We start from the raw sequence: 23698 nt of genomic DNA, 5'->3' as shown, positions 1-23698 counted from the left end.
GGTTTCAGTCCTCTAAGATAATTACAATGACAGACAAGCCTCCCCCACGCCATCTCCTGCCTTACAGGAGATGGAGGTACCCTGCTCTTAGTAATGCACCCCAGAGATTATTAGGTTGTTGCCTTATTTTTCCCCCCATTAAACCTTTCCTTACTATAAGCTTTCTAAAAATCCACAGATTTTGACTACTGTGTCAAAGAAAACTAGGATGGAAAAAAAAAGAGGGGGATGTGAAAATAAAACACCTAGAACTATGAAAATAAGCATCTACAAAGTTTTATACTTACCCCAAATTCTTAATTTAAGCCCGCTAAGGAACTTCAGCCCTGTGGGCTAGTAGGAAACCGGAGTCTATGTGCAGTGTCTCAAGTGGTCTTGCAAGTAGGTAGCATATGTATATATATATATATATGACAGAATTTCTGTCATGTCCCTTCCATGGTCAGAGATTTAATCTTTTCTGTCTTTGGTTCATGGTGTGTCACAGCAGAAGTCACTGGTGCATTTGTTTAACACAGTGATCCCTTCAGCTAATAAACAACAGAAGCCAGACACATGTTTTCCTCAGTTATGTTTTTAAACTTAAAATGTCATTATGAAGACCATCAATCCTACTAATATAAGGCTTACTGAAAACTTGCTATTAAAGAAACTAAGAAATGAGTAGGCAGGGTTTTCTGTACATCCTATAAGCATAGAATAATGTGAAACAATAGTCTAAAAGATAGTCTGGGGGAAAAATAGCCTTTTTTCTATTCCCATTTACCCTGTTAGCCCACACTTACCAGTGTCATAGCCCACGCTGACTCTGATGGTTGGGAACACATCTCTAAGAACTAGTACTGTATTCTGAGTCACATTTTCTATTTTTATGTAAAGTCCTATTTAGAGCTTGGCTACTATTAGACTTGTCCTGATTTCCCTTAGTTACTGTGATTTAGCTGGCTGGTTATTTGCAAAATGCACTTTAGGAGTGAGAGACTGTTTTTGATGGATGCCCAAGGTTAGAGCAGCACACAGGTAGCCCATAATACGGAGGATTATGTCACCTTTAAAATGTCTTATTCATTTAACTAGGCAACCGAATTATATTTTCTTTACAGAAAGTAGGAGAGAATTATTTAGAAACTTTCACCAGAAACCATCTGTCAATGGATATAAAAGAACTGAAGTAGAGTTCAGGTCTCCACTCACTGCCACATTTTCATTAGTGATTAGAAGGCAGTGGATCCGGAAATAGACACACATGATATCAAACCCCCGCTGTAGTAGCCAGGGCTTTCAGACAGCGCCACAAAAACACGCACTCAGTATTTCACAATCGTCTTCCCCTGGCAATGTCACAACACTGCCTCGGGCAAGGTTCTCCTATCCTTTTCGGGTAAAATGTGCTCCTCCTCCTATAAATCACTTTTCTTGAAGGGCAAACTAAACTTTCCTGGTTTCAAAGGCGTGCTTGTCACCTTGAGGGAAACCCTGCTCGTGCTATTGGGAAGCCCACCTTACTGTGTTGGGTTGGCTACAGAAATGTCCCTGACCACCTCCTGTGTTCAGGCACAGAGGCCTAGGAAGAGAAGCTCTGGCACTCTACTAAGCTATTTTACATTATCCTTGTACATTTTGAAAGGATTCAAATATTATTGTAATTGCGGCTGTTTTCTGAGTTCCCTGAGTTTCTGAAGAAAAAAAATACTACATTTACTGAAGATATTAAGTGTAGTCACACTGACTTCCACCTTGTCAATAATCCCTCTCGTCCTTCTAAACAGACTCTTGGGCTAGCAAACAGTAAACACATGCAGAATTTGTATGTTTATCAGTTTAATTGATGTTAAGATATGAAAATAAATGCTAAACTTTTATTTTGCTTGTTCAGTGGGGGTTGCTTTTTATGCTTGAATTAAACAGATAATAACTTGGATGCAAGCTTTATGAAGCAGAACTTTAAAAATTGTGACAGTTTTCACTTACCACTCTAATTTAATGAAAATCACCGCTGTCTCACAAGCGTGCGGGATTAAAGACAATGCAACACAAATGGGTCACAATCGGATATCTCAACTAAATATTTTATAGTGGTGAAGCTTGGTTAAACCTTAGTGAGATAAGAATCTAGCATATTCTACCATCAGTTCAGCACTTGTAGAAACTCCCTGCTGGAGTGACTGTGAGGAGAACTCATGAATCCAGGAGGACAGAAAGGAAACTGTAGGAAATGGTGGAGTCTTACGTCCGAAATTCACCAAGGGCAGGCTGCAAGTCTGAAAAGAAACTTACACATCTGCCTTTAAAAAAATGTACTTACTAGTGATAACACCCTAAATACACTTGAAGAGTAAAGTTTGACCCCGTAGATATCATATATTTGGTAGTAGAAGTATATTTCAAAATCCGCATTAAAAGATGTTGATTCTTGTATTAAAAATTAAGAGAGACTAAAACATCCATGTAACGAACTAGATTTAATTTTTCAATCTCACCAACTTCTGTCTGAAAGAAAAAAAACAAACAAGTAAAATCGTTGCTTCATTTCACCATGCTTTAAAAATTAGATAATTGATTTTATTATATAACATTTAAAAAAAATTATAGTTTAGCCGCATAAGTGTGATAATAGGTAATTTATGTCTAAAAAGAGTTAAGAAGTCAAGTTTAAGTCTAGAGCTAATTTTCACAGAAAAGTCCTGTTTTCCCAACAGTTAAACTTTAGGTAAAAATATTGTCAGTGTGTTTGGGACAGAAGAAGAATGGAAAATACAGATAATGAAATTATCAGTAGGATCCTTCATGGGGAAATGGACTCATTTTTTTAGAATGCAGTTGAAAATATTTTCTTTTCCAATAATATCATTAATTCTTTTGAAAGCAAGATGAATATAGTTGCTACTGTATAGTCATAAGTCTCAAAGGAAACTGAGAATTTGGTGACATCCGCGGTTAAGGCCTGTCTATTTTCTAATCGAACTCTCTGCCTTATTCTTTTTCATTCTTCACTCTTCTAGACATAGAGCAGAAGATGGAGATTAGGCAGCAAGAAGCAATTGTTTCTCCAGCTAGCAACAATTTTTATATAGAAAAAGAAATACATGTCCTTAGCATATTATAAAGTAAAATCTACTCTGTATACTTTACCTACACATCAACACTTCCCAAGGATGATATTTGGGTTGGGGAAAATAGAATTTAGCCACTCAGTCACTCACTAATTAATTCTTTGAAGAAGTGTTTCTAAGAAGCAACTACTATGTGCCATAGAGCTGTAAACAGCACCAAGCAAACCTGACACATTTATATGTGTAGAGATATAAAAGTTTAAAAATTGATATCTAACTTATCGAGAATAGTATCTACAACATTTCTGAACAAAGTACTTGGCAACAGATAAACTTAAGCTGAACTTATCACTGCAGTTATAGCAAACAATGGGTTGTCTGAAAATTTTGGAATCATAATTTTCCAAATTTTCTATGTATGTGCAGAAGCTATATACGTGCATGCTTATTTAGATCTCTTTTTAATTACAAGTAAAATAGGATGTGCATTTTTGGTTTACTTAAAATAGAAGATGTACATACAACAATAAGTTAAATTAGGCACTGGAAGTGTAAACTGCATTATCTATACCAGAAATTAAGTTCTTTAGCAATGAAAAAAAGATCATTAAATTGGGTATGAAATACTTTTTATTCAGTAGAGGTTATAATTTAAAGATCAATAGTTGTGTATAATGTATGTATCATCATCATCATCATCATCATCACCACAACATATAGGAGGTTGTACCTGAAAGTGATTGGAAATTTAAGATATTCCTACACTGTGATCAAGGACCACATGATGCAAATTTGTCATAGTTTGTTAATTAGCAATGGCTGGAGAACAATGCACTCAGTTTCCAATTAATCTAAAATCACTCAGTAGTTTCAGCTACAATACTTTGTAAAATAAAGAAGGAGGAAAAGTAATATTGTATAAGTATTTGAGTCAAACATATTAACTAGGACATATTTTATTACAAATAAAATAGTTAAAATATAATCTTCAGGTGGCGAAACTCCAGGGTTGAAATGTATGGACAACTGTAACCGAGAAATGAACTCAGGTAACACGCGTGAGCCATCAGGAGGAGAGGGTGCAGATTTCATAGAAGGGATAATGGCCTGAGCTGACGTAAGTCTGCGTACCAGTCTTTGATGGAAATTTTCTTCTTGAAGGAGAGGCTGTATGCTGAAACAACCATAGAGTTCCATCTTATTAACTGGCTGCATCCTCTATATGAGTACCTGCATTAGCCAAGTGATAGGTGGCTGGCCTCAATTCTTAAGTGCCTCACAATGTTCCTGCTTCATGCTTTTATGAGGGAATAGGAAACCGTCAATTTTCTGGGGACTTCTAAGACTAGATAAATGAAAGCCAACAAGTTTGGCTAGAACTGGGAATGTCGACTTGCAGAATAGTCCTTCCTCAGATTGCTTGAACACCGACACTGATAGGAAAATGTGGCTGAAAGATACTAAAAACATGAGTCTATATAATATTTGACAACCAATAGATGATATATCTTCTCACTAGTGGAAACTCTTTAAAAAAAAAAAGGTATATGTTTTCTACTATAGCTAATAAACTACTTGAAGGTAATGCTGTCTTCATATTACCAGGAGGCCTCAGAGCCTGGCACAATGCCTACAACGGCAAGTTATGGATTATATTTTTCACAAAAAGAAAATCAATGCAATCGACACCTGTGTTATCAAAATGATATGCTGTAATATAGTCCTTAGTTCATAAAGAGAGCAAGAGAGACAATAAAAAAAATATAAATCTACATGTTGACAAATAGCTGACAAATTGCTATTTTGTTAGCTGTCACCAAGTATTCTGAGGCTGCGGAGATCTCTCTGTGGATAAAATGTGTCCCTGAAAAGTGTGAGGAACAGAGTGTGGAGCTTCAGAACCTATGCAAAAACTAATCAGCCAAGTGTAGTGGCTGTCCAGCATAGAGAGAGGGGGTCCCTGAGGCCATCGGCTACCTCGAAATTCTGTCTCAATAAACATAGGGGAGAGTAATCAATAAAGGTACTCACCATCAATTTTTGTACTTCACATGAATGTATACACTTTTGCACATATACATGCTTAGTCCCATACACGTGTATATACATAGAAAATTATTACAAATATGAAAAACAAGAAAAATATTTTAACACTTTTGTAGTCTGATATTAAGGAAGACTCTGGAATATTTATCTCCTTGTGGCTTTACTTTACACAACTTTTTCTAAGTTTACTCATGTTTATATAAATGATTATTTTCATGAAACAGTGAGTGGGCAGTTATTAGAGACTAGAAACTTGGGGGGGGGTTAGGGGCATGCTGACAAAAGGACACAAAACTTTAATAAGACAAGAAATAAAGTTCAAGAGATAATATTATATGCCATGGTTGTAGTGATTATAGTTTTCAGTAGTATGCATACGAAAACTTTTCTGAGCTGAGCTGGTGTTTTTGCAGCACAGATTATGTGTGAGTTATTTCTAGGTTAAACAGCCTGATTCAGCCATCTTGTGATGCATGCATGTGTCAAAACATGATGCTGTGCATCATAATATAAAACACTTTTATGTCCATTAAAATTAGGGCTAGGAATATAGCTCAAAAGTAGCGTACCTACCTAGTATCCACAAGACCTACAGTTCAGTTCTCAGTACCATCAAAACTAAAACCAAACAAGTGAACTAACAAACAATAAACCACTGTCTATTGACTTAATAAATCCAGTGTTTCTAAAGTAAAAGTCATCTTACCTTAGATTGAATGGGTTTGTGAATAATGCAACTAAAATGGGATTGTTCACCTCTGGAAAGTACTCCTGTAGTTTCTAATGCATCATAGGACAGGACCAAGCAGTGTAGCTGTCAATCACTCAGAAGTATCAGCACTTAAGGGTCATGGTAGTATTGGGCTTTGCCGGGGGCCATTGGAGAGAAGCACAGCAAAATGCTGCACTCTCTCTGACCTCATCTTTCAGGACCATGGGCCTTGTCTGCCTTGACATTAAGCTTTTGTCCTCCCATCTGTGTGAGGACTATCGTAATGTGCTAATGTTATCAGTGGAACACTCACCCCACAGGAAGTGTCACTCTCAAATAGAAGAACACATCTAAGCAAGAATAGTAGCACCTTCAACTTGAAAGCTCATATTTACCCAAGCAGCACTTTCATCTGTAACCAAAATGCTGGAGAATATTTTTAGTAATAGCCCTGTCGTACACAGTGCATCTACTGATTTCAAGCTGCAAATACATGTTTGTGAAGACGTTGTTATAGTCGGAGGCAGGTGGAAGGGACACTCAGGAGCTTCAATTATACAGAAACGTCTGTTGTTTAATATTAAGCTTTTCCTTTTTATGTACCATTCATTCTGTCTTAGGATGTGCCTTTGCTTCATTGAAAATTCAAAGTTTTGAAATACAGTTTTTTAACCCAGGTCTTAAACCTATGAAATGGCATATTCATTAACAGTGATTTTACAAGCTCTACCTTACGTTCTACTTGCCAGGATAAGATTTGTGGGTCCATTCCGTACTTGAAGAAACACGTGTGTGTACTCTCACCACCAAGGCTTCGCATTTTCTAGTCTTCCTTTTGTCCCGCTCTGCGACCTTGTACAAATGTACTTGCATACATGTACTTTTATAAAGGAACAGCTCTGATGGCAGAAACATCCTTCTCAAAGCTTTTAAAAAATTGTATTAAGGAATTAACGTCGGCTCCTCATCTTTATTTTTGACTCGCTTTCCTCATTTCAGTTTCATGTTACACTTCTTTGAAATTATTCTCTCCATTGTTTTTCCGCCATGTCATGTTGGTTGCTGACATTTGCATAGCCCTTTTCCATGTGCAGGCCCTGACCTAGTGTCCTTCCCCCCAAGACTTACTTCTAGGTGTCCAGCATTTACCCATCACCTAACACCCATCTTAGATGCTTCTGTCCATCAGCATCAAAGATACTTATTGTATGTCTCGAAAAAAAAAACAACCATGGTGATTTTCACTTTAGAACTCTTCACATACACAGATGGAGTTATGTTGCTAACTATCATTCATCTGAGGTGTGAGTTACTCCTTTATGAATTATATTTTCCTTCTTAAGCTGTGGCTTTACTATGCAGTGCTCTGATAAGTACTTTGGGCATAGTAACTGTGTGTCAAGCAAATATGCATTTATTCATAGTACATTAAATACATGAAATAATTAGAATTACATTTAAAAAGCAAATGGACCATGTCTACCTTTATGATGGAGGTGGTGACTAAAATTTTCATTTGCTTTTTTCTTCTTCTATTGAAAAGTACCTCGACCTGTAATTCAGTATCATTTAAAATAAAACCACCACCAACAAAAGGTATGAAAGCTTGAGAACACGACTCACAGGCCCAGATGAATAGTTAAGTCATTGCAGCAGTGACATGTATTAAATGAAGTGCTTTTCTATCTACCGCATCTACCCGGAGAAGAATATGAAAGATTTCTCCACCTACGACTTTGTCTCATAATAAACTGTATTGGAAACTTTTGTGTGCTCCTTGTCTAAAATAGCACAGCAGCTCCAGCATTTCCTTAGACGGAGTGCTGCTTACTTAAGAGCACCGCTTACACACTATTTGCAGTTATTTTTATAAGCTGGAGTTTCTGCTCTGGGAAATTACTTCAAATGTTTGGCAAACTTGGGCCTCTAACAAATAGTGCTTGTCAATAAATATTAAACAATTATATGAATATGGAATTGGAAATCTGAATTTTATCTATACCATGGGATTTATAGCCATCCTCTCAAGGTGCCTGGGATATGGAGGCTAAAAGGTCTATAGCAAATCCTGTATTATTCATTGAGAACACCCACAGAGGACCATGGCAGGAAACTTTTGCTACTCTTGAGGAGTTATTGTAATGCAACTTTCTCCAGTGTGTCATTGTATCAGAAAAGAAAGAGACTGCTTACAGAATGCTATCCTGCCCTCAGAGCTGTGGTTTACTCACATAAAATGATCTGAGGAGTCAACTCAGGGCATTTGGACTGGGAACCTCAGGTTTTATTTTTACTGAGTTGTTTAAAAAACAAAATAATAGGCTAGTTAAACCAAAAGGGAGCCGTGTACAGAGGAACGGATTGTATCCAGTTGTAGCCTAAATTGTAAGAGATGAGAAATGTGGCAGTTGTCGCGAGGGCTTAGTGAGCTGAAGCAGGGATTCAGATGTGGAGTGATAGCTTGGTTTTAGTCATCAGTGGTGATGTAAGCAACAGTATTTCTCTTTCTGTTTGCTGATCATGGAAGGTGTGATCACAAGTTGAGACCATGGACCTGGAACTAGGTAGCCTGGTTTGGACCAGTGTTTTTCTGTAACTTGGGGCAATTGTCCAGCCTCTTTGAAGCAGTTCGCTTACTGACTTGTAAAGTTGTTGTAACTATACTGCCTCCCTTTAGGTTATTGTAAGAATTAAACAAGTTAGTTTCTCTTTCTTTCTTTCGTTTTTTTTTTTTTTTCATTTTCTAAGACAGGGTCTCCTGTAGCACAGGTTGGCCTCAAACTTGCTATAACACAGAATCTTGCTTTGAACTCTTCATCCTAAGTACTGAGATTGCACACATGGGCCATCACATTTTAAAGAGCATTAAACATATTCCTAGCACAAATTAAATTGAATTTTATGTGTTAGATATTACTTCTAATTCAACCTCAACCTCCAAAGAGGTGGTTAGTATATGCTCAACACTCGAGAAATCCTAAATGGAATCTAGTCGCCTTCAGACTCATCCAGAAATCATTTGAAAGTCCTTTGCGATGGGCAAAATGGTGTCCAGATTACAACACTCCTGAATCTAGTTCATTGTGTCCAATTCCGCAGTCTGAGGAAGCTTCAGTGCAGCTTAGACTTACTCTAAACAAAGTCCCCTCTTGTGATCCCTTTTCTAATTGTGCTGAAACAAAGAGGCTTAACAGTTCAGTAGCTTCACAGTGACCATGATGCATTTCAGCTTGTCTGAGTAAGAGGAACCATAAAGACCACCTGGGCACCTGCAATTTTCTCAAGAATGAGAATGCAGACAGCCTAGGCTTTATTCTGAGACTCTGTTCTTTACTTCAACCATAAGTAGAACCCGGGGGGGGGGGGATTTCCAGTTCTGTCTGACTCATCCCAACTCTAATACACTGGATATGGTCTTAACCTCGCAGACTGGAGGATGAGGGGTGTCATGGCCATGCTCAACCCGCTCCTCTGGCCTCCCACTGAAACGAGTGTGTTAGCAGCATCTATCCTGTCTGATCTACCATCGGTCTTTTGGTTTGGTTTAGTTTTTTTCCTCTCACAGGATGGAACTTGAGCCACACTACCAAGCCTGCCTCTCGTTTCTGGCTCCCTGAAAGGACTGACGCTCTTAACGGAGATTGGTTGTCTAAGTAACAGAGTGTGATCTCCAATGCACATCACTGAGTAATACTTACGGAGAGACTGTGGAAAGTATGCAGTGTTGGCATAATACATCAAGACTTTCATCAACATAAAAGGAAAGGAATTACAAGGTACTTGCTGACAGGGAATTGTAGCTTGATAGGGCACTCAAGGGGCAGATACACTAAAAGCATTTTGGCACAGTGAAGTGTATTTCCTGGACAGATGTGTTCCATTCATGATAGAAAGGCCTCACACTTCTCCTGAGCTTTAACATACCCCGTTACAAGTAAGCTGAGGCCATGCTGTGTCAGCTACTGTTATCACAGGAAGTCCAGCATTGTCACCCTCTTAAAGTGACATTACTTTAAGAAAACCAGACCAGTCTTGTCTTTGAGGAAAACACAGTGTTTCCATTTTTGTTTAGTGCTTTTGCCTTTCAGTTTGGTGATTAAGAGGCAAACACGAACACGTTTTAATGTGATGTATGTGCTTGGAAAATCTTGGCCATGTTAGCACACACCTCTCTCTTCCTTTGTGTAATTTATCTTTCCTATTTCGAAATAGTATTAGTATTAAGGACATTTGTAAAAGGGAGCTTGCAAAGGGGTTGCTCAAAAAGAATGAATCTGTTAGATATGCTGCTTCTTTTCTTGAACAAAGACATAATACTCTAATACTCAGCAAAATTTTTCTTAATGTTTCAGTGGTATCACAAAGTATAATTCTTCTCTCATGTATTAGAAGCTGTTTCTTCTACTTTCATTACTTACAATAGTGTTGAAGCTCTTCTGTGTCAATAAAATAAGTGTTGTCCTTATTTTACTTAAATCTGAATTTGTTGATTAATGTTTCCTTCGCCCCTTTCACCATAAAATCTAGCAAAAGGGCTCCAAACATAACTACCTTGTCCCAGGCTGCCCTTTTCCAGTGGATGAAAGGTAAAAAGGGGCTGATCAAGTAACAAACTACAAATTGATGCAGGCAGTACGAACAGAAACCTGGTTTTCTGCCCTGAAACATCTGCACAAATGTGGAGAATATGGTTAAAAAAACACTGGCGGCAGCCAGTTACCGGAATAGCTGGCACTTCCAGGAACAAATGCACTCCTAATGAATCTGTGGACACTGCATTTACCGCAACAACAGCAGGTTTTCTCACGCAGGCACTCCACGGCATTGCTGCGCGGGGGTGTACTGACCTTCTGCACACACTGCCGGGAGAGTGGGCTGCCAGCGAGTAAGAGGCAGAGAGACGTCCAAAACATCTTGGAAAGGCCTCTGAGAGAATTTGTTCGTGTTTAGAAGACATACTCTTCTTCTCTGTGCCAAAATTCAGGTATTCTGTTAAAGGATCTAAAGAGTGAGACGAATGGTTTTTCTAATGACACAGTCACGAAATCCTTTCCAAGATCCACAACCCCGGGGAGACTTTATTTCACTCTGAGGCCACTCTGTAGTCTCTTGATTGCAGTTTAACACACCGTACACTAAACTGAGTGAGGAGGGCTCTTTTTTCCTTTTCGCTGCTCATTTATATGATTCTGTTATCAGCGTGCATGTAACACAGGAGGTAGAACAGCATCAAGTACTTTCCCACAGCATCCAGCTTTTTCAGCTCGCGTCTGGAACTAACAAGACAGAGGTCTCCGTTTTCTTCACATCTAACTGAATCCAGAGGAACAAACGTCATCAAAGAGAAATATTTAATCTCTTTTAAGTCTCATTCTGACTTCTCACCGGGAGCCAATCAGTTGGAAGTCAACATGCCCCAAGTTCACAAAATTGCAAACTCCATGTCGGTGGAAACCCTGAACGGAAGTAAGCATTCCTGAGAAGCGTGCTGCGTCGTCACAGGAGATGAACTGCCTCCCTTTAAAAATTCCAGGCTGCATTAAGATACCATCACTACCTTGTATGCCTCCACACAAGACCTGACCTTCCCAGGAAACACACTTTTTAACAAGAATTCTTTAGCTGTGGTAAACTATCATAAAAGGTTTTGAAGTTAAAGTTGCGGAGAATTTTCAGTCCAGGCCCGCTCAATTTGGGAAAGATGTATCAAAGGTGGAGTTAGTGAGGGGCCCTATGAATGCCACCCACAGTCGTCACTACTCTCAGCCAAACACAGATAAAGAAAATTGTGCCACTGCAAAATGTAATTAACATTAAATCCCCAGCATTTGTTGTGTATATGCCCTGGAGTACATGACGTACACAATCTCCAGGGAGGTGTGTGCATTTGTCATTTAATATTACCAGTGATGCCATTGCTTGCTCAAAGCCTACTCACCACACTTACCTTAACTCTGTGTCTAGATTTATACATAGGCTGTGTTGCCTGTTTGTGTTGCTCTCATTATTTGCTAACGGCTATACCATTAAAGATTTGGTTGATTCCCTGACTGGAATCTGCTCTTCAAGAGCTACGGACAGCCATCTTCCAGGGTGACGACAAAGGCATGTGGAGAGACCTTTATGAGAGGTAAAATGGAAGAACTTACCTGTCAGACAATAAGGATCTGAAATTATCCCCAAGGCCTAACTTAAATAGTGAAAACCTTAGCTCACATGTCTTTACCACTCCCAACAGGAATTCTGGCATCTCCTCACTGGACGATGACTGAGGAAGTCACTTCTATGGGTGGATCTTATCAGTGGTAACCAGTCAAAGGTTGCCTTCTCAGTTACTGAAATGTATGTAAATATGCTTGAGCAGCGTATGATTGATACCCAAGAAGTTGATAGTACTTTGAAAGGCATCCACTTCTTAATATATTTCATCAAGTCTTAGTTCCCACTGTGTCTTTGTCCTGATTGCAATTTGGTTGGGTCTTGCTTATGTAGAGTATTGTGTTTTCAGCTTGTAGACAGAAGGTCATCTTTTATATTTATTTCTTCTTTTCCATGTTTCTTCGTATATGTTTGTGTGCACTGGATACTTGCATGCATATTGTACATTTGTATGTGATGCATTTTTACAGGTATGTGTCCATCCTTGTGTATGCATATGTGTTTGTATGCATGTGTGTATGTGCATACATGTGTTGTATAAGTTTACATGCACATGTGTAAGCATGTGGGTGTGGGTATAGGTGGGTTCATGTATGCATGCTTGTGTGTATGTGTTTGTGTGAGTGGGTGCGTACATGTGTGCATGCTTGTGTGCCTGTGTGTAAGTGGGTGGGTACATGTGTGCATGTGTGTGCCTTAGGGTTTACTTTGCTGCAGTGAAACACTGTGAACAAAATGAAAGTTGTGGAGGAAAGACGTTATTCAGTTTACACTTCCCCATTGCTGCTCATCACCAAAGGAAGTCAGGACAGGAAATCAAACAGGGAAAGATCCTTGAGGCAAGAGCTGAGGCAGAGGCTGTGGAGGAGGGCTCCTTACAGAATTGAAGCCCACCAGCCCAGGAACCCAGGGACAGCACCACAATGGGCTGGGCCCTCTCTCATGGACCACTAATTGAGAAAATGTCTATAGCTAGATCTCATAGAGGCATTTCCTCAACTGAGGCTCCTTCCTAAATGATGAATCCAGCTTTTGTCAAGTTGACATATAATCAGCCAGTACATTGTGTGTGTGCATGTGTTTGTGTGGGTAAGTGCATGTTAGGTGCATGTGTGTCAGAATGTGTGTGTGTGTGTGTGTGTGTGTGTGTGTGTGTGTGTGTGTGTGTGTGATGAAAGTCAGATACCAATATCAACCATTGGTGTTGTCCCTCAAGAGCTACACACATTGCTCATAGAGATAAATCTATCACTGGTACCTAAGGCTCACTGATTCCCAAATAGGCTGCCTAGGGATCTTTTACGTATTCTCCTGGCTCTGTTTCACCGGCTCTTTCCAGCAATACATGTGAATATTTGCATTTGTGCTGGGGAATGAACACGTGCACAGCATGTTCTTTGTTGAGTGGACTATGTCTCTAGCCCTTCTTTATGTGTTCTTTAGTTAGTCTATATAAAAGATTGTGTAGCCAAAATTAGTCCTAATTAAAATACCTGCATTTGAATACCTTGTTGAGACCTTACCTAATACATATGAAAAGGGTGTTGTAGGAGACTTTTTTTTTCTTCAATATCCACCCCCTTCTCTCTCTCCCTCCCTCCCTCCTTCCCTTCCTCTCTCCCTTCCTCCCTCCCTCCCTCCCTCCCTCTCTCTCTCCACTCCCCCCCCCGTGTGTGTGTGTGTGTGTGTGTGTGTGTGTGTGTGTGTGTGTAGGTGCCTGTGGAAGCCAGAAACCAAGACTGGATCCCTGGAACTTTAGTTACAGGCAGTCCTGAGTGGCTCACCTTAAGTATTGTGGGAATAAACCTGAGAGCATGAACAAACTATTCCACAAATCTAGAGTTATGGAGAAGGTAAACAGAAGTTAGGAACCTTTGGAATACAGCAAGTCTCCTGGCAGAAGCCACGGTCACGGAGAGAGCACTACTGCCAGAGGTAGGGGCACAGGTCCTAAGAAAGGTCAGACAAAACACACTAACCTCTGTCCTCTCGCCCACTTGCCCTCTGTAAGTGGCTCTATTTGCTGAAAGGCCAGGAAGCAAGGAGAGGGACCGTGAAGAGGTCACTCCTCACTATAGAGCAGGCTAGAGACTCTGGGAAGGAGGAGACAGGTGGGCAGTGGTACCGTAGCAGGTGGACCGGTTTATCTCCATGTTTGAGCGTGATTGCTACAGCCAATGGGTGCCCTAGGAGCTCTTTGACAGGTGCCCTCTGGGAAAGTAGCATGAACCTTAAGGTCATCTAGTCCAATACTGGCTTTTTCAGACTTGAGACAGAGACCAAAGAGTCATATATCCCAGGGTCACACAGTGACACCTGCAAGACAGCAGATACCTAGTTACTATCATCTAAGCAGAAGTATTTGTAAGTGAAGCTGATCATTTTAAGCATTCTTCAACTCTTTGACCGAGAGGTCATCGTGGAAACCATGGCTGCCATACTTAGTCTCTCCTTGTACTATCTCCTCGTACAAATACTTGTATCTGTTTCTTACCCCAGGTACTCAAACCAAATGAAATGAAATTGCTTCTTAAAACTAGGAAGCGACTATATGTAGGGGATGAAAACTCCACTGAGTACCGGCTTTCAGACTTTCTCTAATGTCTCTCCTGCAATTTCATGTGTTGACTCATTAATTGTGGTATCTATTCTAAATAGTGTTATTTTTTTTAAAAAAGAAAACAGTTCCATATATTTCTACCGTACCAAATCATCTCACTAATATTGTAAACATTATGAAAAATTCTACACTTTCACTTTCTTTAGTAAAAGAAAGACATTTCTTTTCAGACATTTACCTAATAGAAAATTTAGTTTGGGAGCAGCTGCTTCAGAGCGGAGTGACGAAAAAAAGTAAGCATAGAGCATGAATAATTCATTTCAGGTAAATCTGAAGTAAAGTTGAAAAGATCTAGGTGAGATGAGTGAGGGAAATTATATCTATGAGCTGTAGACACACAGGACCAGAAAGCACGGTAGGGAGAGAAAAAGGCACATATGTTTTCTTTTATAAGTTGAATATATATGAAATGAAAGCAGAAGAGGAAACACTAGGGTGGGGTGAGCCCAGGAACAAGAACACGGGAGGGTAATAGAGCATATGCACAAGCAAAACACGTGACATGTATGTGTGAAATGTCTCAATGAAACACATTCTTCTGTGTGGCAACCAACAATATAATTAACTGAAGAAATATGGGAGAGTTGGTTCGTATATTTAATTTCAAAGTTACAGCTGTGACCCATCACTAAGTCTTCTAAAGAGTTATCAGTTGTTATTTATTTATTTATTTATTCAGATTACATCTCCATTGTTATCCCATCCCTTGTATCCTCCCGTTCCTTGCTCCCTCCAGCTTTCACCCTATTCCCCTCCCGTAGGTCTATGACCGATGGGGACCTCCTCCCTTACTATATGGTCACAGCCTATCAAGTCTCTTCTTTGTAGCCTGCTTACCCTCCTGGTGAGTGCCACCAGGCCTCCCCACCAAGGGGAAGTGGTCAAATATGGGGCACCAGATTTCACGTCAGAGTCAGTCCCCGCTCTCCACAACTGTGGAGAATGTGCTATCTGTTGGCTAGATCAGAGTAATTGTTTCTTCCTACTACAATAAAAATGAGAAATCATATTCTTCATAAGACTACTTAATTCCAGAGAGTCTAGTGATATAACCAAGACAAGTTCGCCTCCTTTTTAGGCGGTTCACTCTGTATTATTCAGCTGTGCTAAGCTGTACTCTTGAGTTTCTTTACTAATGTCAATCTTGACGTCTCAAGGCACACACTTCTGTTTCATTTTGACAGAAAAGTTCAACATTCTAAAGCCTGCATTTTGGATACTTAGTCCAATGCCTAGTGGCTGCGTAGTCGGCAACTGCACTTGACTGTTGGCACTTACAGTCTATAATCAATCTTAGAGTCACAGTAATCAATTCTGATTACCACTGATCAGAGAGAGATAAACGTCATTTTTTGAGGAAATTCTGTATATATTTTTTGAGCAGGGTATTTCTGAAACTCTGTGAACAAGGAAAAAAAATAACCCAAATTATATTAATTCACATTTCACTGTTAACCACATCATTTTGAGACTTGATTTTCACTTTTTTTTTTAACCTTTTCCTGTTCCCAAATGAAACTGACTTCTTAAGAAGTGTACAAATGTTCTGGTCTGCCCACTCCTTAAGGAGTAGATCTTGAATTGAATCAGGCAGTGTGATATTTCCATAACCCACTTCTACAGGTTTCCACCGATTCTTGAAATGAAATACTCTGAAGCACAGTGTTTATTTTTGCTTCTTGATATTTATGTTTGCGTGATGCTATAAATATGAGTTCAAGCTCATTTTGAAATGAGCTGATGAATAATACCACCCAAACGTGTACATTTTCGTTTCTCAGAGAAAGATGTCATTGTCTAAGGTGTAAACTCCAAATATCATCTGTTGTAGGCAAGAAGAAAATAAAATAGGATTCTTTTCTTTTATCTTCTTTTTTCTGAACATAAGATTTTTATGTCCAGGGCAGTAATAGACGATCAGCCCACAGTGTGAGAAAGGTAGGTCTTTTCAATGTTTTGACTGTTAGGGGGTTATTCTATCTTTATCATTGTTTTCTATGACGTTTCAGGTTTGAGTTAGAGTTGTTCTGATTATGTATTTGTGTTAATGAGTTGTGCAAAGTATCAGATTTTATTATGCTAGTCCTTTACCTAAATGTCACATTCACCCTTCTTCCACACTTTCTTATCCTCCTCTCCCTTTGTCCCTTTTATACCCCCAAGTGGCTTCTCTTTTACTTCACGCCACTTACCCCTGACCTAGATTCCACATGCAAAGCAAGCATGTAGTACTTGTTTTTATGGGGACTGGTTTATTTCATGTTTATGACATGTTTTATTTTGAAAGACATCATTTCACTGTGGTTCCAAGGGAGGCATTAAGTTGTGTCCAGCTGCCTCTGCCTCCTGACTGCTTGACATGCATGTTTGCGGCATCACACCGTGGAGCTGTAATATTATGGACCATCTTTCACAGGCAAAGTTCCTGGTTATTGATTTGGGGAGTTAAGGCCGTGAGTAGGAGAAGAGAAATGAGGTTCGTTTTGTGTGATCCCTTGTCACTTCCCAGCCCGAATGATAACTGTGTTATTTTGCCTGTGTAGTCTTCCAGCTTTTGCCTTCTAAGACTGACAAATTCCTTGATACAATGTTCCTTTTATGCTGTGTGTTTGAGACAATTTCTTATATGTGTGATGAGTAGTCATTGGCTTATAGTGATATTTACCATCTTATGTTTATCATGAATATGAGTTAAAATACAGAATATGTGTCTGAAATGGAGAGGGCAGAAATAGAAATAGAGCCTTCAAGAAGGTAAATTTGTCTTCTCAGAGAAAAACAATTGTCAGTTTGGAAAGCTCTGATGAGATTACATAATAGTGAACTTTATTGTTTTTTTAATATAGCTTTTACTTCTCAATTAAAAATAGTCTTGTAAATATCTTTTGCTGATCAATATAAAAAGGTAAAGAGAAAAGAAAGTGACCAAGGCAAATAATTTTTAATGATAAGATCATGAACAACAACTTAGATATTAAAAGTATTTGGAAAAGATGCTCTGTAGCAAAGAATGAATCTGGATAGCAATGTAGCTATTATCTGTCAACAACATTTGCTCTCCACTCATAACATAGGAAATGAACTTTCGCTCCTATAGTGAGCATCTACTAAGCACCCAAACTAAGGCTACATACTATAGATAAAATAAATACAATAAAATAATAATTGCATACTATAGTGTGTACTATATGATACTATAAGGTAAAATGATTAAACAAAATGAGTTGAAGCTATCTGAGAAGATATTTTATATTTCCATTAGGTATAATAATTTCTTTTGGTATACAGCCTTGAGGAACTATTCTCTGTATGAAATACTCAACATTTTTAAAAAATAGGGGTATAAGTCTAAGATACTTTGGAAATGTGTACCAAGTCCTCAGTTTCCTGGATGGTGAATAAAATATTTAACCCCTTAGCTGAATGTCTGATTTATTTGGAATTTCAATAAAAACTCCATAATCTGACTATCATTATTTTCTACGTCAATTCTTTTCCCTTAATAATTCTTGCTACTGTGATGGACCCAGATAGAACAATTTATCACTAGTTGCTTTTCTCTTCTTTTTAAAAATCTTTTAAAAATGATTTGATTTTGAATTAGCACAATTGTATTAATACTTGCAGTGTGGCATTCCAATACATGTGTACAGTGTGTTATGAGAATGTAGGGTAACTGGTAAATCCATTGAGTCAAGCATTACCATTTCTTTATGTTAGGAACATTCCAAATCCATTCTCGTGGCTAGACTTGAAGTATGCAGCTAATTATTGCCAATCACAGTCACACTACTGTATCATAAAACAGACGCTATTTCTCCAATCCATTGACCCCATCCTCTGTCCAAAACACCTTCCCCAGGCTCTAATAACCCTCTACTCAAGAGATCAGCCTTTACCACCACATATTAGAAAATAAAGCACTTATGCTTCCATGCTTTCCTTATGTTACCTACTTAACATTACAGCTTTTTCATAGTACTGTAAATGAAAATGTTTTTGCTATAGCATAATGTTCTATAAAACAGCATTTCCTACCTATCCCTCCATCAGTGGACAATGGAATTGATTCCACATGCTGACTACCATAAATAGTACTTCAGTAAACATACTATAATAAATTTTGTATAATAAATTTCATTTCCAGAAAGTTTTGGTTTTACACTGACAAAATAGAAGATTTCATTAGAAAGAACAAGAAAAATGTCAGTTATAAATATTTGTTTGGCTGGAATGGAATAGCTTCACTGCTGAGGAAAAAGATTCGTGATATCAAAAGAATAAGTGGAAGAAGTGATAATTTTGCAGACAGAAGCATTGTGACTTCAAGTCCTGCAAAGCACTGATGTTCACACCTGGAATCCCACAGAGAAATTCATACATGACTTTATCTCTTTCTTTAGATATCCTTCAACACTTACTTCTTTAATTGAATCTTGGTGTGTGGTCTACACAAATATCTGATACATTTCTTTTCTTTCAAACTTTCCAGGTTATTTCAAGACCTCATCATCGATTTATCTGCTGCTCACCAGAGTTTTGCCTGATACTACACCATCCTGTCATAGTATGATCTTCCAAATGCACTTGTATTTTTGTTTCCCAAACCCCAAAGCCCATTTATAATATTTAAAAAAAACTGTACCACAAATATGCAAGATTGTTTATATACCCACCAGAATATGATTGCAATAAGATCACCAGGTAATTTAAATAAAACCATAGTGTCAACTATTTTGACTAAAGTTCATGCTTGTTACTCTATAACACTTTGAAGACTTTCCATAGTTTTCAGGGCAAAAGAATGTCCTTATCTTAGCAGATGGCTTTCTAAAGCCTGTCCTTTTCTTCTGCTTTGCCTCACCTGCCTTAGCTCCTAAATATGTCCCTCCCCAGGACATTTTCAGTTTCCCTCTATGTGTCTTAGAGTTTCATACCTCCAGGCACTAAATAACATGTCCTTTCTCTGTCTACTTAGTTTTCTTCAACTTTATCTTGGCTTAGATTTCAGCTGGAAGCAAAAATGAAAAACAAAACAAAACAAAAACCAAAAAGCAACAAACAAACAACAACAACAACGAATCAAAACAACCCAGCCAACTTTCCCTGGATATTTTCTACTAAGACCGGAGCTCTCTTTACACTCTTTTGGCCACTGTGGTGTCCTGATTTTGTGTTACTTTTGTGATACTGCTCCTGTCTCTGATCTTCTCCCATCACAGTACTGCATTATGTACTGCAGTTGCTGGTCAGTCTGCTTGAGTTGGTATTCATTGCTTTTTATTTCATTTGCCTTTTTTTTAAATCTTGAGACAAAACCCTACTTTTAATCTGATGTTTCTTCCTTTTATCAAACAACAAATGTATTACTATTAACATTGATAGAAGTAAGAAACAGTAGATAGAATAGTAATAATAAGTTACACCGACATCACAGAGATGTCGCTGATGTTGAAATAAGGTCTTAGAGATGCTTCAAGCCAGGGCATGATCCTCCTGGTTCAGTCTCCTGAGTGCTAGAATTGAACGTGAGGGTTGGTATGCTTTCTCTGGTTCTTAAAGAAGATATTGTTGACATGGCACTTATTTCCATTTCCTTTTTATCTATCATGTGTACAAAATTTAATAGGAACTGTTTGAAGGCCTCCTTAGAGAATCAGCTGAAGTTGGAACAGAAACAGTGAATACATTAACCATCATGCTCGTACTATTTTTCTTAACAGAACTAGTTCAACACTTTCCCAATTATCTTGAGGAGCTACGTTGAAGAGTTCTGGAGCCCAAGACAAACACTGTGTTCGCTTTGCCTTTAGGGACTGGAACTTCTAACTGGAATAATTACTTATTTGATTTGGCCTATCTCCAAAATAATAATAAAGTAAAATAAAAAAGAAAAGTTCATGTTGATACTTAGTACTTAAATATTTTCAAATGCTCAAAAAGAATCCGCACCTGTATCATGTTATAAAATCACAAAAATAAAGATCTGGATCAAGTTCTTTTGCAAAAAACTACACTTTTTATCTAGAAAAATGATTCCAAAGTCCAAATGCTCATTTAGAATAAAATTTAGCAACTAATATACAAAATTACAGCTAATATACAACTAATATACCCACAAGAAATTGACTATAATAAGATTGCCATGTCATCTAAATAAAACCACAGAATCAACAGTTTTGACTGAAATTTCTGCTAAATTGATTATTTTTTCTTTAATCCTAGGTTTTGTCAAGAATGATACAGTGTTTTATAAATAGAATATACTTGAATTATCTTCTTTTCTATATTTCCTAGAGGAAAAGCTCATTTTATCTAAAAATTTTCCATTAATTTTGTTCTTTGGTAATTTCACACATGAATAAAACAAATTTTGATTACTCTTTCCCCACTACATTTCTTTTACACTTTAAAAGGAAGATCTAGGAAAACAGCCTGGCAGTTAAAATGGTCACTGTATAAGCATGAGGACCAGTATGTGGATGATCAGAACCCACTAATTCGATATTATCCCAGGAATAGTAGCAATCACCTCTAAAGGCAGCACTAGAGAGGTAGAGGCGGGGAATCTCTATGAATTCAAGGCTAGTTTGCTCTACATAGTATGCTCCAGGACAGCCAGGACCTCACAGAGGAACCTAACTTCAAAGAAGAAGAAGAAGAAGAAGAAGAAGGAGGAGGAGGAGGAGGAGGAGGAGGAGGAGGAGGAGGAGGAGGAGGAGGAGGAGAGGTATGAGAGGTGTGAGAGGAGGTGGCCTGTACCTTTGTAATCCTAACACTAGTAGGGAGAGGAAGAGATTAGCTCACTCCTGGGAGGCTTCCTGGCCAGCCAGTCTACCTGAAATAGCAAGATTTTTCTTTGAAGAGAGACCCTATCTCAAAAACATAAAGTGGACAATGATATAAGGAAACATCCAACACACAGTTTTCCTTTACACAAACAGGAACTCACACATACCAGCACATACCTCTGCAAAAATAAAAATTTCAAGTTGATAACAGTTTTCCTTCTGTGGACATCATTGATCTTTTCCTTAAATAACAAAAACTGAATAGAGAATCCTCATTTTACACAAAATAAATCATGGATTGACTGTTAAACTGTCTTGTTTTTAGTTCCTGTACACACACACACACACACACACACACACACACACACACACACACACACAAGCTACTCTATGGAGGAAAAGAAATAAAGAGCTTTAGAAGACATTTTTATAGAAAAGAGAATTCAGGTCTAAGCAGTGTTCCCCCGTGAGTACTTCCTCTCTATGCACTTTCCATTTGAAATAAACATTTAAGATATTTATTGAAATGGTTCTTTAATGCTCTTGAAAACAACCTCCCACATACTTTCCTCTTCCTCTTTCCTTCTACTTCCTCCTTTATCAAGTCCTCTGTTTTGAGATAGTGAATTCACACACCTTAACATAGATAGCACTCGAGTGTGTCTTTACCTTCCACAAAAAGGACTATACAGAATACAATTAAGTCCACTAAGACATAGGATTTCAACAACGTGCTTGCAATTACTTTCCTTATATTTTTAAAAGATAGTTCTGATTCCAACTTATGTGCCTTTCAAAGATTTTTTAAAAAATATATCTAAATTTTTACCAGAAAAATTACTTCATATGCTTTGCTGATTTTCGGGGCCATACTTGTCCCAGCAAATGCACTCAGTACTTAATTTCTCTTTTTAAATACTGGCATATGATGAAAGATTTCGTTCTCAATCTTAGTCTATAATGTAGTGTATATATATACATACATATATATATATATATATATATATATATATATATATATATATATATATACATTCCTAAGGTATTAACTTTACATTCATAAATGATGCCTTGAACATGGTATAAAATTAATAAACTAAAAGCTTTATTTAATTTACCAATACTGGACTATGATCACAACATTGCTATATGAAAGTATTTCATAAATACTTTAAAACATTTTGTAAATCCCAGTGCCAGCTACTAACATGAGTTTTAGCATTCGAATGTCCTTTAAGTAAATGTGTTCCATCAAACTTCTCTTTTGTGGACATTTCATTGAAATTTTTATTTTTGTATTTTGTATCAAATGCACAATAAAAAATAAGAGTAGAATTACAATTCACCTGCCTTATAATTGATAAAATGCATGAAGTCACATTCCAGCAGCCTTCTACTGTGCGTATTTGCTACCCTTGTAGTAATGCAAGGCTTCCAAACTATGTGAGTCTCAGTCAGTCATACGAGTAGTGCAGGAGAAAATATACAAGAAGACACTTTTGTCATATTTCTTCCGTAATGCTCCAGACTTAATTCTCATAGATGCGCTGGAGAATATTCACTGATATTGATTCCTTAGTGAATGATAATCTCTGCAATTTAATACTATGAAATTAAATTTCAGAAAATACAGACAGAAATGTGCCTATGTATATGCAGATATATTTTCTTTGATATATTGTTTAACAATGTAGGATAGATTTATAATTTTTGTGTGTTTACATATGCCCCTTTTCTCATTTTGTTTTTATACTGGAATAGTATTTAATAACATGATGATTTCATAATAGCCAGTGTAATACGGTGGCCTTTGTTTTCTATTACTGCGTATCTTTATTAGGGTTTCTATTGCTATGAAAAGACACCATGGCAACTCCTTTTTAAAATTTTTAAAATATGTATATTTTATTAATTTATTCATATTACATCTCAATTGTTATCCCATCCCTTCTATCCTCCCATTCTTCCTTCCCTCCCATTTTCCCCTTACCCCCCTCCCCTATGTCTGTGACTGAGGGGGACTTCCTGCCCCTGTATATGCTCATAGGGTATCAAGTCTCTTCTTGATAGCCTGCTATCCTTCCTCTGAGTGCCACCAGGCCTCCCTATCCAGGGGACATAGTCAAATATGGGGCACCAGAGTTTGTGTGAAAGTCAGATCCCACTCTCCACTCAACTGTAGAGAATGTCCTGTCCATTGGCTAGGTCTGTGTAGGGGTTCGAAGTTTACTGCACATATTGTCCTTGGCTGGTGCTGTAGTTTGAGCAACTCTTATAAAGGAAAATATTCCATTGGAGCTGGCTTACAGTTCAGAGG

At 38.0% G+C, this 23698-nt stretch overlaps 1 long non-coding RNA gene across 1 annotated transcript in view; it reads right to left on the bottom strand.

Annotated features, from left to right (window-relative positions):
- Positions 1-508, bottom strand: part of LOC311608477 — a 36786-nt gene extending 36278 nt beyond the window's left edge. The window contains exon 1 of the long non-coding RNA XR_014782983.1: positions 288-508. This is a non-coding gene — a long non-coding RNA (uncharacterized lncRNA). The remainder of the gene's footprint in view (positions 1-287) is intronic.
- Positions 509-23698: the final 23190 nt, after the last annotated feature.

Source organism: Acomys minous (genome assembly GCF_964271855.1).
Source record: "Acomys minous genome assembly, chromosome: 11".
NCBI classification, from domain to species: Eukaryota; Metazoa; Chordata; class Mammalia; order Rodentia; family Muridae; genus Acomys; species Acomys minous.
The sequence above is the reverse complement of the archived record's forward strand: the minus strand, read 5'-3'. Positions and strand labels throughout refer to the sequence as shown.